Source organism: Choloepus didactylus, chromosome Y (genome assembly GCF_015220235.1).
Source record: "Choloepus didactylus isolate mChoDid1 chromosome Y, mChoDid1.pri, whole genome shotgun sequence".
Classification (NCBI taxonomy): Eukaryota; Metazoa; Chordata; class Mammalia; order Pilosa; family Megalonychidae; genus Choloepus; species Choloepus didactylus.
This window is the reverse complement of record NC_051335.1, coordinates 26,480,243-26,495,134: the sequence shown is the minus strand read 5'-3', so window position 1 is coordinate 26,495,134 and position 14,892 is coordinate 26,480,243. Positions and strand designations below refer to the sequence as shown.

At 40.3% G+C, this 14,892-nt stretch overlaps 1 pseudogene; it reads right to left on the bottom strand.

Annotated features, from left to right (window-relative positions):
• Positions 1–1,747: 1,747 nt before the first annotated feature.
• On the bottom strand, positions 1,748–4,860 carry LOC119524074 (annotated as a pseudogene).
• Between the last annotated feature and the right edge of the window lie 10,032 nt (positions 4,861–14,892).

The following is a 14,892-nucleotide window of genomic DNA, read 5'->3' as shown; positions in this document are numbered from 1 at the left end:
AATGACATCTCAACTGTATCTCAGTTGAGGTGTAAGTTTGTTCCTTTGACTGGGCCATATCTTCATTTTTCCTAGTGTTATTTGTAGTTTTCTGTTGTCTAGGCATCTGGTTTCCTTGATTACTGCAATCAGATTTTCCCAGACCAGAAGGGGCTCAGGTCTCAGAAGAGGCCTATTTTAAGTATCAGGTTTCCCTGAGGGTGTCTTGGAAAATTGTTAGACTTTCGTGTGAGGCTTTTAGCCACTGTGCTTTTCCTAACCTGCCCAGCAGGTGGTGCCTGTCAGCCTGTCACTCCCCACTGATGTAAAGAGATGTGGCCCCTTTAATTCTTAACTTAAGTTGTTTCTATTTTGGCTGTTTTCCCCCCAGGCCCTGGGGACTGAGTTCTGAAGGGAGAGTAGGCACTAGTGCTGGGCCCCACCTCTTTCCTCTTATGGAAGATACACCCATTAGGGAGTTATCTTCTGCATTTGAATTACTCCTTTGTCTCTCTGAGTCTGTTAACTCCACCCATCTGGGTCAGAGCACTGTGAAGTGAGAATGGTTGGGGTGCTCTCTACTGAGCCACTCAGGTTGAGAGAGAGAAAAATAGAAAGGAAGCCCCTTTTCAGAGCCAGTCCACTGCCCCCTAGTTTCTCCAATTGGCCAGAGAGAACAACTTGTATTCTGGGTTCCCTTTCCCAGGTCACAGGTTTTCTGGCTCTCTAAGGTCAGCTGTCTCTAAAAGCCTCTGTATTGTTTTTAATTTATTTTTTTTCCATCAGCCCCACCTCTTCTCCACTGGGAGTGACCTCTGGGTACTTTGCTGCTTGTTAGAGGATTGTTTGTAGCTTGTATTCAGCAGTTCACATTTTTAAATTAAAAGCCAAGTAGGAGCTAGGCTGAGCTATATTAGCTTGCTCCAGTGTTCTGGTTTGCTAATGTTGCCCTTTTGCAAAACACCATAAATGGATTGGCTTTTAAAAAGGATGTTTATTTGGTTACAAAGTTACAGTCTTAAAGCCATACAGTGTCCGAGGTAAGGCATCAACAAAGAGTACCTTCACCGAAGGATTGCCATTGGTGTCTAGAAAACCTCTGTTAGCTTGGAAGGCATGTGGCTGGCATCTGCTTGCTCCCATGTTGCATTTCAAAATGGTGTTCTCCAAAATGTTGCTCTTGGGGTGTTTTGTCCTTTCTTAGCTGCAGCTCCTCTTCAAAATGTGACTCTCAGTTGCTCTCCAAAATGTCACTCACAGCTGCACTGCCTCTGGGTCTGTGTGGCTCTTTTTAAAGTACTCCAGTGGTCCAATAAATACTCACCCTGAATGGGTGGAGCAACACCTCCATGGAAATAATCCAATGAAAGGTCTCACCCACAGTTAATTGAGTCACATCTCCATGGAGACACTGAACCAATAGGTTTCAATCTAATCAACACTAATAAACCTGCCCCCACAAGACTGCATCAAAGATAATGGTGTTTTGGGGGACATAGTACATCCAAACTGGCCTATCCAGGAATGCTGCATTCTCCCACAGTGAGGTCTTTCAACTCAGACTGCCATGGGGGGAGGGGACTCCTGGCTGTTTCTGCAGTTTTACTTACAGCTTTTATTCTGTGATCTCAGCCATTTCACCCATTCCAGGTAGGTGTACATATGTGGATAGTCACAATTGTCCCCCAGAAATTGTTCCAGATTATTTACTAGTGGTTTCTGGTAGTTTATTAGTTGCTCCAAGGGACTGACTGAGTTCCACATCTCTCTATGCTGCCATCTTGCCTATCCTCCCCTCCATTTTTAGATTTGCTATATTTACCAGGAAGTCAATATGCTCCTCCATGACCATCAGTTTTCCCTTATGGCTCAATGGAATTTCTAAGGCATGTGTACTCCAGACAGCCAACATTGTCTTTCCTCTCTTTCTCACTGTTAGGCCAGAATTCCTGAAACCAGAATCTATTACTACTGTGTGCAGGATCTGTGCATCCTGCAACTCTCAACACTGTATATGAAGAACAAATGGTTCAAATTTCAAAATGGTATCAGCAGTCACTTTCTTCAGAGCTAAAATGACATCATCATTTACACAAAATTTGTATGTAACCAGTAGCCAGCAAAAATTTTGTTTCTGAACTTCAAAACTATTTATATCCCCATCTAGGAGGAGGATGTGGCCAGTGCTAGAGCTGGTGGTGAAAAATTGATCTCACATGTTCAGGAACTGCACAAGCTCTACCACATCCTCCTCCACACTGTCCTTCCAGCTGAAGTCTACTTTGCCCAGACACTGTGCCTTCCATCTCCTGAACTCTGTGCAGCCATCTATATGATGAGAGATTTAGGTTCTGCACACTCAACCTTCACATTTGTCTCACCTCTCCTTGGGGTAAGCCATATTGAAGGGATGGACTAAACTACATACTCCTAAAGAACCAATGGGTCTAAGAGGAAATCACAAGGGATATTAGGAAACATCTTGAGGTGAATGAAAATGAAAGCACAACATACCAAAATGTATGCAAGGCAAGAAAGTGCTGAAAAGGAAATTTATAGCTCTAAATGCTTGTATTAAAAAAAAAGTAAATCTCAAACCAGAGACCTAACCTCTCTTCAAGAAAGTGTATAAAAAGAAGAGCAAACTAAACACAAAGTAAGCAGAAGGAAGGCAATAACATGGTTTAGAGTGGAGATAAATGAAAAATAATAAAAAAAATTAATAGAAGCAACAGAACCAACAGTTGGTTCTTTGAAAAGATCAATAGAATTGACAAAATGTTATTTAGACTGATAAAGAAGAAAAGAGAGGATGCAAATAATTTAAATCATAAATGAAAGGGGGACATTACTACTGAACACACAGAAATATAAAGGACTATAAGAGGATACAATGAACAACTGTATGCAAACAATTTAGGTACCTATATGAAATGGATAAATTCCTGGAAATATACAAACTATCTAAATAGACTCAAGAAAAAACAGATGTTTTCAACAGGCCATTAAGGAGTAAAGAGATTGAATTAGTAATCAAAACTTTCCAACGACAGAAAAAGCCTAGGACCGGATGGCTTCACTGATAAGTTTACCAAACATTCCAAGGTGTATTGACACCAATCCTGCTCAAAGTCTTCCAAAAAATTGAAAAGAGAGTAACAGTCCCTATCGCATTCTAAGGCTGGTATTACCCTAATACCATAAAGATTCCAAAGAAAAGAAAATCATAGACAAGCCCCTTATGAATATAGACACAAAAATTCTCAAAAATTACAAGCACTCTGAATCCAACAGCACATTAAAACAATTATACCCTATGAGCAAATGGGATTCATCTTAGGTATGCAAGAGTGTCTCAACATAAGAAAATCAAATAATATAATGCAGCATATTAACAGAAAAAGGAAAAAACCAACATGATTATTTCACTGGATGCAGAAAAAGCATTTGACAAAATCCAGCACCATGGTCTCCAAGATGTCACTTGGGAAAGGAGGCATTTTGGCTTGGGCAGCAGGGGTGGCAGCACCCAAGAGAAGGTCTCAGCTGGGTATGAAATGAAGAAAATCAGACTCTGGGCTGTAGGTTGAATTCTTGTCCAGAATTCAGCATGCTGGCAGCAAGCACAGCCAACAGGATGTCACTTGTCCTATCAATGTCTTTGAGAAACACTGGCCCACCTAGGAAAGCACAGTGCAGCAAGACTAGAATGTGACAGAGATTTGCAGGTACATTGGACCAGTGCTGGCCAGAGGGCAATACCAGCAGGACCACAGGGTGTGAGACAGGCATGATCTGAAAGCCATGAGAATGCAGGCTCACATGCTGCTGTGGTAGAAGACATACCTACAGAAAATAACATAGGGGCAACTCTTCATGACCTGGATTTGGTAATGGATCTTTAGATATGATACAAAAGTATGAGCAACAGAACATATAACTGCATTCAATTCATCAAAATTAAAAACTTTTATACGTCAAATGACATTATCAAGAAAGTGAAAAGACAGCTTGCAGAATGGAAGAAAATAGTTGTAAACCATATATCAGATAAGGGCTTAATAAGCCAGAATATACAAAGAGTGTTTACAAGGCAACCACAAAAAGACAACCCAATTAAAATGTGGGCAAAGGACTTGAACAGACATTTTTTCAAAGAAGATATACAGATAGCCAATAAGCCCATGGAAAGATGCTCCACATCATTAGGAAATTGCAAATTAAAACCACAATGAGATACCACTTCACACCCATAGGAATGGTGATTGTTGAAAAGACAGAAAACAAGTGCTGGAGAGGATGTGGAGAAATTGGAACTCTTGTACATTGTTGGTGGGAATGTAAAATGGTGCAATGTCTGTGGAAAACAATATGGAGGTTGCTCAAATAGTTAAACATATAATTACCATATGACCTGGAAATTCTACTTCCAGGTATATACCCAAAGAAAGTGAAAACAGGGTCTGAAACATATACATGTACACCAATGTTCATAGCAGCATTATTCACAATAGCCAGAAGGTGCGAAGAACCCAAGTGTCCATCTACAGGTGAATGGATAAATAAAATGTGAAATATTTGTACAAGAGAATATTATTCACCCATAAAAAAGAATGATGTTCTGAGACATGTTACAATGTGGAAGAACTTTGAAAACATTATGCACAGTGAAATAAGCAGGACACATAAGGACAAACATTGTATGATGTCATTAACAGGAGATGTCTAGAAATGGCCAATCTGCAGAGACAAAAAGTAGTTTACAGATTATCAGGAGATGGAGTAAGGAGGAAAAGAAGTGTGTATATTTGGTGGATATGGAGAGTTGGTAAATAAAGTTAAATACCTACTCACTACTGTGGCATAACAAGGCTCACCCATGCGCTGCTGTGGTATAAGAAAACCATGTCCTTTCATTCCTATGATGGAAGAAAGCATGTCCACTCATTGCTGTGGTTGGGAACTTCCCTGACTTTCCCTTCCCAGGTGTCAGGGGCTTTTCTGTGGGCACTGGGGAAACTGCTAGAGCAGGAAATAGACCTCCTGCTCTCCTGGGCAGTAGGGGTCCAATAGGCCTCTGGTCACCTCATCCCAAGGAATACAGGCTGTTGAGTGGGGATTTTCTTTTTGAGAAGAAGATTATAATCATTTTTCCCATTGTAAAGGGAACATGTGTTTGTTTGAAAACAGAAGTGCGTGAAGAAAAAGTAAAATTTAAAAGACAAATGTTAGGCCATCTGAAGAAACCGCTGTTGACCATTTTTTGGTACATAGCACTTTTGACACTTTTTATCAAAAATTGATAAATTTTATGTTAGGTTTTAAAAAATTCAGTGTTAAACACATCAGTGTTTATAACATGTTAAAGTACAAAAAGTATTTAATATGCTACAATGTGGAAGAACCTTGAAACATTATGCTGAGAAAGAGAAGCTTGTCAAAAAGGCCACATACTGCATAGTTCCATTTATAGGAAATGCCCAAAAGAGGCAACTCCATAGGGACAGAAAGTATATTAGTGGTTGCCAGGTGCTGAGCAGAAGGGAAATGGGGAGTGACCACTAATGGGGATGGGCTTTCTTCTGGGGTAATGAAAATGCTCAGGAATTGAGGGTGGAATGGTTCTACAACTCTGTGAATGTACCAGAGGCCATTGGACTGCACATGCTAAATGGGTGAATTAGGTGATATGTGGATTATATCTCAAAGCTGTTACTAGAAAAAATCCAGCCCCACTTAAAAAAAAAAAAAACACTTAGAAAACTAGGAATAGAAGGAAACTTCTATTCCAAGTGGTTAAAGGGCATATATAAAAAACCCACTGGTAACATAATACTCAATGGTGAAAGACTGAAAGTTTCCCTTCTAAGATCAGGAAGAAAACAAATATGTCCAATGTCACCACTGTTATTCAACTTTGTACATGAAGTTCTAGCCAGAGTAATTAGGTAAAAAGAAATAAAAGATATCCAAATTGGAAAGAAGTAAAACTTTCCCTGTGTGCAGATGACATGATCCTATATGTAGATAATCCTGAAAAATGTGCAACAAAGATATTACAGCTAAGAAATGAATTCAACAAAGTAGCTGGTTAGATGTCAACATGCAAAAATCAGTCATGTTGCTATACACTAGTAATGAACAATCTGAACAGGGAATCAAAAATTTCACCTACAAAAGTAACTAAAAGTATCAAACATCAAGTAATAAACCTAAACAGGAATGTTAAGGACTTCTTGCCAGAAAACTACAAAGTACTACTGAAAGAAATCAAAGATTACCTAAATAAATGGAAGGACACTTTGTTTTCATAGACTAGAAACTGCATATTGTTAAGATGCCAATTATATCTTATTATAGCTCTCAGTCCTGCCAACTTAGGCCAATAAATGTACTGATGGGAATAGGGAGCTCCAGGACTTAGTCCTTCCATCCAACCACCTATTAAACAAGGTGGGACTGTCTGTTCAGCCCAGAAGAACACTGTACACCATGCAGGGAGGAGCTGGAGGAAAAGGCTAATGAACTGTGGTAAAGTACAGGCTATAGCTCTCTCTGTGAGGTGGCTGCTGGTGCTCAACACCCATTTTGGCAGTGGACCACCTTGGGATACAGTCCCTGGCTGGCTACTGCTCTCAGAAAGGGATATAAAAATCCTCTTCCCCAAGAAGAGATCACAGCTTTGATTAGCAAATTCAGATCTCTGGGTCCTGGCTGAGGGCTACTGTTTCAACCTGCCCTGGACAAAGGCCATGGCAGCCATTGTTTCATCTCTAACTTGGACATGGGCAGAGGCAGTGGAGAGGTAAAGGCACAGTGACTCCTTAGGATTTGGGGGGAAGAGTTAGCTGAGAGCACCATCTGCTAAGCAGGACAGGAAAGTGCAGCTTCCAGAAGCTGTCAAAGAGGATTTTGGTGTCCTTCTCAATCCCTTGCCCAGGGCACTTTGGAACCTGTATCTGCCCCCTTTGTGAGTCCCTGGCCCTGCTTTGGCTGAGAGATATAGAAAACTGAACTTTAGAAAAAATTCATCAAAATAATCATAGACATCAGCAAAAAATTAGAAGCCACACTAAGAAAAAGGGAGCTATGACCCAGCCAAGGGAACAAATTAAAACTTCAGAGAAGACACAGAATTTGGAACAACTAATCAAAGATATACAAATAAGTCTCCTAAATCAATTCAAGGAGATGAAGGAAAAAAATGGCTAAAGAGATAAAAGATATTAAGAAGACAATCTGTGAGCATAAAGAAGATTTTGAAAGTATAAAAGAAACAACAGAAATTATGAGGATGAAAGGCAAAACAGTAGAGGTTAAAAATACAGTAGAGAGTGTCATCAACATGGCAATGTAAACAGCTACTGAAAACTCCTCTCCAGAGATGCAGTGCAAAAAAACAATTCTGAATTGTTTGAAACTCTTAGGAGGATATAGACTGGAGAAGGCCATGCAAATGCAAAATTGAAGAAAAAGAAGAAATATCAGGTAGGAATCTTCTGTCCCAGAATAGCCAGTCCTCTCCCCTCCCCCTCACTTGGTTTCTATGTGGGAAAGGCATGGAATCAGCAGATGGAAACCCTCTCATTAGGGACACAGATTTTAAAATCTCTCACAGCAGTGACACATACACCCACTGTTTGAAGACCCATGGGATAGGGGAGGACATTTCAAGGCCCATGTCAGTGAGGGACATAGAGACTGAGAAAATGTGGACAGAAACTGCATTTCCAGCCCTAGGTCTGAAAATCCTTCCCCCACCCTTGAAGGAAGCAGCAGCCAGTGGCTGTTTCCTTGTCTTGGGAATGGCTGGAGTACTGGGTCAGCTGAAGGAGCATTCAGCCACATGTATAGCCCCATATACTGCCAGATTTTGGCCAGCAAATTGAGGCCATAGGAATCCCACAGTTTCAGCTCAACTGTGTAGATGCAGCCTGTGCTCAGAGGCAAAGCAGCCTCAAAGGATGATTCTGTTAATGAACAGTGCCATCTGCTGGACACTCTGGAAGGTGTAAGGGAATTGGAACACTTTTAAAAAGATGCTTCAGACCATCTATTAGGACCACAGGAGCTGGTCCACATGCCTTGCACAGAAACTCAGCCCTGTTTTGGCTGAGAAATATGGAAACCCAACTGTAAAAGCAGGGCTCTGAAACAAACCCAGGTCTTGCTTGCCAGTGGAAAACAGAGCACCACTGGAAGACAGCAAATCTATATTACCACACACAGTGAATTTGCTGGGATTCCAAGTGCCTACTTTCCATTCCTGTGGCAGGCCACAGTGGGGACCTGATTTGGAGGGGAAGACCAGAGGACTGAGCCAATTTGACAATTGGCCAGTGAAAGAAACAAAGAAATATAGAGATCAAAGGAAACAAACAAGAAAACCCAAGGCAAAAGAGAGAAAACAGCTTCCAGAATAAACTAATAAAAAAAATCAGATGCCTAGACAGCAAAACATTATGAGCTGCATCAGGAACACAAAGATATGGCCCAGTATAAGGAACAAACTTACACTTCAACTGAGACTCAAGAATTGAAACAGTTAATTAAACAAGTATAAACAAATCTTCTAAAGCAAATTAATGAGTTGAAAGAAAATGTGACATAAGAGATGAAGGATAAAAAGACACTGGGTGACCATAAGGAAGAATCCATAAGCTTGAAAAAAACAGATGGCAGAACTTATGGGAATTAAAGCCACAATAAAAGAGATGAAAAACATAATGGAGACATACAACAGCAGATTTGGAGAGGCAGAAAAAAGAATTACTGAACTAGACGGCAGGACATCTGAAATCCTACATGCGACAGGATAGGGAAAAGAATGGAAAAGTATGAGCAGGGTCTCAGGGAACTGAATGACAACATGAAGTGCACAAATATATGTTGTACAGGTGTCCCAGAAGGAGAAGAGAAGGGAAAGGGGTCTGAAAGAATAATAGAGGAAATAATCAATGAAAATTTCCCATCTCTTACGAAAGACATAAAATTACAGGTCCAAGAAGTGCAGAGTACCCCAAACAGAATGGATCCAAATAGACCTACTCCAAGACACTTACTAATCAGATTGTCAAATGTCAAAGACAAAGAGAGAATACTGAAAGCAGCAAGAGAAAAGCAATCCATCACGTACAAGGGAAACTCAATAAGACTAAGTGCAGATTTCTCAGTAGATACCATAGGGGCAAAAAGGCAGTGGTATGATATATTCAAGATAATGAAAGGGAAAGATGTTCTTCATAAATGAGAAATTAAAATACTTACAAATAAACAGATGTTGAGAGAGTGCATGAACAGGAGACCTCCTCTACAAAAAATGCTAAAGGGAGTATTACAGACAGATAGGAAAAGACAGGAGAGATATGTTTAGAGAAGTGTAGAAATGAAGATACCATGAGATAGAAAGCAGGTAAAGATTTGGAATTTGATGCTGAAGGAGTACAGAATATTCAACAGGATTGATTGTATAGATCCAGAAATGGATAGCACAATACTGAGTAGCAGAATATGGTTGAAAGAGGAAGGTTAGGGGATGTAGTACACCAGAAGGGAAGATAGAAGATAAAGACTGGGATGGTATAATTTAGTGAAATCTAGAGTGGTCAATGATTGTGATTAAATATACAAATATAAGGATATCTTTACATGAGGGAGAACAAATGAATGTCAACTTTGCAAGGTGTTGAAAATGGGATGGAGTTCCAGTTTGCTAATGCTGCCTTTTTGCAAAACACCAGAAATGGATTGGCTTTTATAAACGGGGGTTTATTTGGTTACACATTTACAGTCTTAAGTCCATAAAGTGTCCAAGGTAATGCATCAACAGTCAGGTACCTTCACTGGAGGATGGCCAATGGCATCTGAAAAACCTCTTAGCTGGGAAGGCATGTGGCTGGTGTCTGCTCAAGGGTTCTGGTTTCAAAATGGCTTTCTCCTAGGATGCTCCTCTTTAGGCTACAGCTACTCTTCAAAATGTCACTCTCAGTTGCTCTTGGGCATTTGTCCTCTTAGCTTCTCCGTAGCAAAAGTCTGCTTTCAACGGCCATCTTCAAGCTCCTCTCTCAGTTCCTGTGTGCTTTTCAAAGTGTCCACCTTGACTGTAGCAAGCTTGCTCCTTCTGTCTGAGCTTATATAGTGCTTTAGTAAACTAATCAAGGCCCGTGCTGAATGGCCAGGCCACACCTCCATGGAAATTAATCACAGTTATCACCTATAGATGGGTGGGTCAGATCTCCATGGAGACACTCAAAGAATTACAATCTAATCAACACTAATACATCTGCCCACACGATTGCATCAAAGACAATGATGTTTTGGGGGACATAATATATTCAAACTGGCACAGATGGTATTGGGGCAAAATACAATCAATGCAAACTAGACACTATAGTTAACAGTAACAGTGTAATATGCTTTTATCAGTTATAACAAAGGCAATATACCAAAGTCAAATGTATATGAGAGTGAGATATGAAGGAGACATATGGGATTCTTGGTGTTGGCATTGTTTGACCTTTTTATTTTATTTTATTTTATTTTATTTTATTTTACTTTATTTTATTTTTTCTTTTGTGTTTTTTATTTTCTTTCTTTCTTGTTCTTTTTTCTTTTTTCTTTTTTTACTTGTTCCTCTTTCTTTGTGGAAGAAATGGAAATGTCCTTTATAGATAGTGGTGGTGAATGCATAACTATGTAATTATACAGGGAACCATTGATTGTTTACTTAGGGGGTGTTCCAGTTTGCTAATGTTGCCATTAAGCAAAATACCAGAAATTGATTGGCTTTCATAAAGGGGGTTTATTTGGTTAAACAGTTATAATCTTAAGGCTATAAAGTGTCCAAGGCAAGGCATCAATAAATGGGTACCTTCACTGAAGGAAGGCCAGTGCCATCCAGGGAAACCTCTTTAAGCAGGGAAGGCATGTAGCTGGCATGTGCTGATCCCAGATTGTTTTCTAGCTCCTTTCTCAGTTCCTATGGGTTCTTCAAAATGTTGCTCTTGGGGTGTTTGTCCTCTCTTAGCTTCTCTGGAGCAAAAGTCTGCTTTCAACAGCTGTCTTCAAAATGTCTCTCTCAGTTGCTATGAGTTCCTTCTATTTGTCAGCTTTTTATATGGCTCCAGTGATTTAATTGAGACCCACTCTGAATGGGTGGGGTAATACCTCCACGGAAATTATACAAAGACCTTGCCCACAGTTGATTGAATCACATCTCCATGGAAACACTCAACCAATAGGTTCCAGATTGACATTAATATGTCTTCCCATACAAGATTGCATCAAAGAACATGGAGTTCTGGGGGACATAATACTTTTAAAACAGCACATGATATGATCTTTCCACATACAAAATACAAGCATACCATTACTTTATCATAGAAACTTAAATCATTTCAGTAACAAAAGTTAAGTACAAGATCCCACCAAAATCAGTTACAGGCATGGTCTGTCCTAAGGCATAATTACCCACTGGCTGTAGAACTGTGAAACTCAGAGCAAGTTATGTGCTTCCAATATACAAAGGAGGGACAGTCATGGGATAAACATTCCCATTGCCATAAGGACAAACTGAAAGGAAATCAGGGTTTAAGGGACCAAAACAGTTCCTAAAACCTGCAAGGCAAACTCCATGAGATTTCAAAGTCTGAAAGTCATTTATACAATGATGCTTTATCCTTGCAACTTGAGAGAGCAGCAGTCTCACAATTTCCAAAGGCTTATGAAGTAGCCCTTTTCTCTCCAAACACTGGGGTGAGTGCTTCAACATATCCACACATTGGAGAGACCACCTTTTTCTCAGCTCCTTCCTTCTCAAACATTGGGGTGCCACCCAGACTCGGCCTGTTTGGGCAAAGACTTTCCTCTCTTTGAACAATGTGGTGATGGCCAGGCTCTCCCCAGTCCATGTGGAATGTCTTCCACTCTCTCTGGGGCCTGAGCAACAAGGCAGAAGTCCCACTCTCTGCCTCCAGGATAAACGCACACTTTACACATGCTTGGGCAGCTCTGTTCTCCCTGAGTGAGACATCTTGAGTTCAGATCTCAATCTCCATGGCTCTGTCATTGAAGAAATTTTTCCTTCAATTTGTTCCTTTTCCATCTCCTCCAGTCCAGACCCACAGTGGCTCTGTTTATACAGATTTTGCAAAAATCTCATTGGCTTTGCATGAAGTTCACAGGGGTCAAAACCTTCAGACAATAGGACTTTCCACAAATCCTTTCTGGATAACTCCATCTCCAATCCTGTCTTGTACTGAAATGATGGCTGGGTTCCATGCTTGTCTAAATCCTTATGTGGGGCTGTAGCCTCTGTGGTCTCACTTCCCAGAAGCCCAGAATTTTCCAAACCATCAGTTTCTGGTTTCTTTGTAACCAAAAGTTCAGTTCTTAGCTTGTCTCTATCCACTCACATTTTACTATAAGCTGCAAGAAGCCAGCCACACTCTTGATATTTAGTGTCAAAAATCTCTTCAGCTAAGTGCCCCAGGTCATCATTTTCAAATTCTGCCTTCCATTCAGCACCAGGACTCAATTTTGCCAAATTCTCTGCCACTTTAAAACAAGGATCACATTTTTTCCAGTTGGCAATGACATATTCATTGTTTCTGTTCAAAGCCTCTTTGGAAGTATCTTTAGAATCCATATTTCTATGAACAGTCTTCTCAAAGCAGTCCAGGCCTTTTCTATCAAGCTGATCACAATTTTTACAGATTCTTCCCCTTACCCAATTAAAAAGCCATTCCACGTGTTTGGTATTTGCAAACTCAGCAGCACCCCTACTTCTCTGGTACCAAAATCTGTTCCAGTTGGCTGATGCTGCCATTAAGCAAAATAGCAGAAATTGATTGGCTTTTATAAAGGGGGTTTAATTGGTTACACAGTTACAGTCTTAAGGCCATAAAATGTCCAAGGTATGACATCAATTGGGTACCTTCATCGAAGGAAGGCCAGTGGCATCCAGGAAAACCTCTCTAAGCTGGGAAGGCATGTGGCTGGCATCTGCTGATCCTGAGTTGTGTTCTAGCTACTCTCTTAGTTCCAGTGGGTTCTACAAAATGTTGCTCTTGGGGCATCTGTCCTCTCTTAGCTTCTCTGGAGCAAAAGTCTGCTTTCAACAGCCATCTTCAAAATGTCTCTCTCAGTTGCTCTCCAAAATGTCACTCACAGCTGCTCTGAGTTCCTTTTGTTTGTCAGCTTTTTATATGGTTCCAGTGATTTAATTCAGAACTACCCTGAATGGGTGGCATAAAACCTCCATGGAAATTATCCAATCAAAGCCTTGCCCACATTTGACTGAGTCACATCTCCATGGAAACACTCAACCAATAGTTTCCAACCCAATCAACACTAATATGTCTGCCCACACAAGATTGCATCAAAGAACATGAAGTTTTAGGGGACATAATACATCCAAACTGGCATGGTAAATAAAACTGTCTAAAAGGTAAGCAGAGGGATACAAGTGCTGGAGAAAATGTGGAAAGAGGGATACACCTAATCATGGTTAGTGTAGAAATAGAATGGTGCAGCCCATCTGTAGGGTAAGGTGGTGGTTTCACAGGAAGCTAAGCATGGGATTGCCATTTGGTCCTGCAACCCTGTAATTGGTATACACTCAGAAGAACTGAAGAGGGACATTAATGGACATTTGCACAGTAGGGATACTGGTGGCAATATTCACTATTCACAGTGGATGGGGGTGGCCTGAGGGTACATGGACTGAAGAATGGAATTGAAAACTGTGGTGTAGACATACAATGGAATATTGAGCTGATACAAGAAAGAATGAAGTTGTGTGGTATGCAACTAGGTACATGGACATTGAGGACAATATGTTGAGTTAAATAAACCAGAAATGAAAAGACAAGCATTATAATGCCTCACTAATATGGAATAACAATAATGTCCAAACTGAGAATTGAATCTGAGAGCATACGTTGTTAGGGGAAGGCTTATGGTAAAATTTCCTTGATTGTAACCTCTTAGAGCAGTTATATCTATTCCTGATTTGCAATGGCTATTTCTAAACTCTGAGATGCTGAGTTCTTTGTGCATTAGCTTGTCAGTCCCTGGAACTTTAGATATCTGTATGCCACCTGAGACTCAGAGCCAGAGTCCAGCATATGAATGTCAGCATTACCTACATAGCAAATGGTAAAGAGGTTGAAAAAAAGATTAGACTTCAATCAGATATGAACAAAATGGACCTGTTTAGGACTAATATAAATCAGACTAAAGGGTAAAGGATGATATTGATGGTGTTTTAAAACTTCATCTGCTGTGTGAGATTAAAGGTAGAGATGTTTATTAGGTGAAAAATCTATATTTTTGTAGCACACTATATAATTTAACTTCTATGTTCAGTTTACTCAAACACCATAATTACATGGAACTTTGAATACAGAGTGTGATCTGGTTGGTTTATACAAGGCAGTGTGAAGCCCTGATATAGCCCCAGTGTAATTCTGGCAAAGAATAAAAACATATTTGTAAAGCCCCCTTGAGGGACAGGGGGAAAATATGGAAATATTGAACTTCCCCATTTGGGGAATTACTGATATTTCACAAGCATTGGGGACTACCAATTTAGAAGGCTAAGCCCTCGATCTTGGTGCTTGCCCTTGTGAAGCTTATTACTGCAAAGGAGAGGCTAGGATAACTTATAATTGTGCCGAAGATTCACCCCCCAGAGAACCTCTTTTGTTGCCAGATGTGGCCTCTAAGTCAATTCTGAAGGTAAACTCACTGACACCCCCCCCCCCACATGGGACATGACTCCTATAGGTGTAATTCTCCCTTGCAAAGCGGGACCTGACTACTGGGAATGACCTTGGCCCTGGCATCATGGTATTGAGAAAGCCTTCTTGGGCAAAAAGGGATAAGAGAAATGAAACATAACAAAGTTTCAGT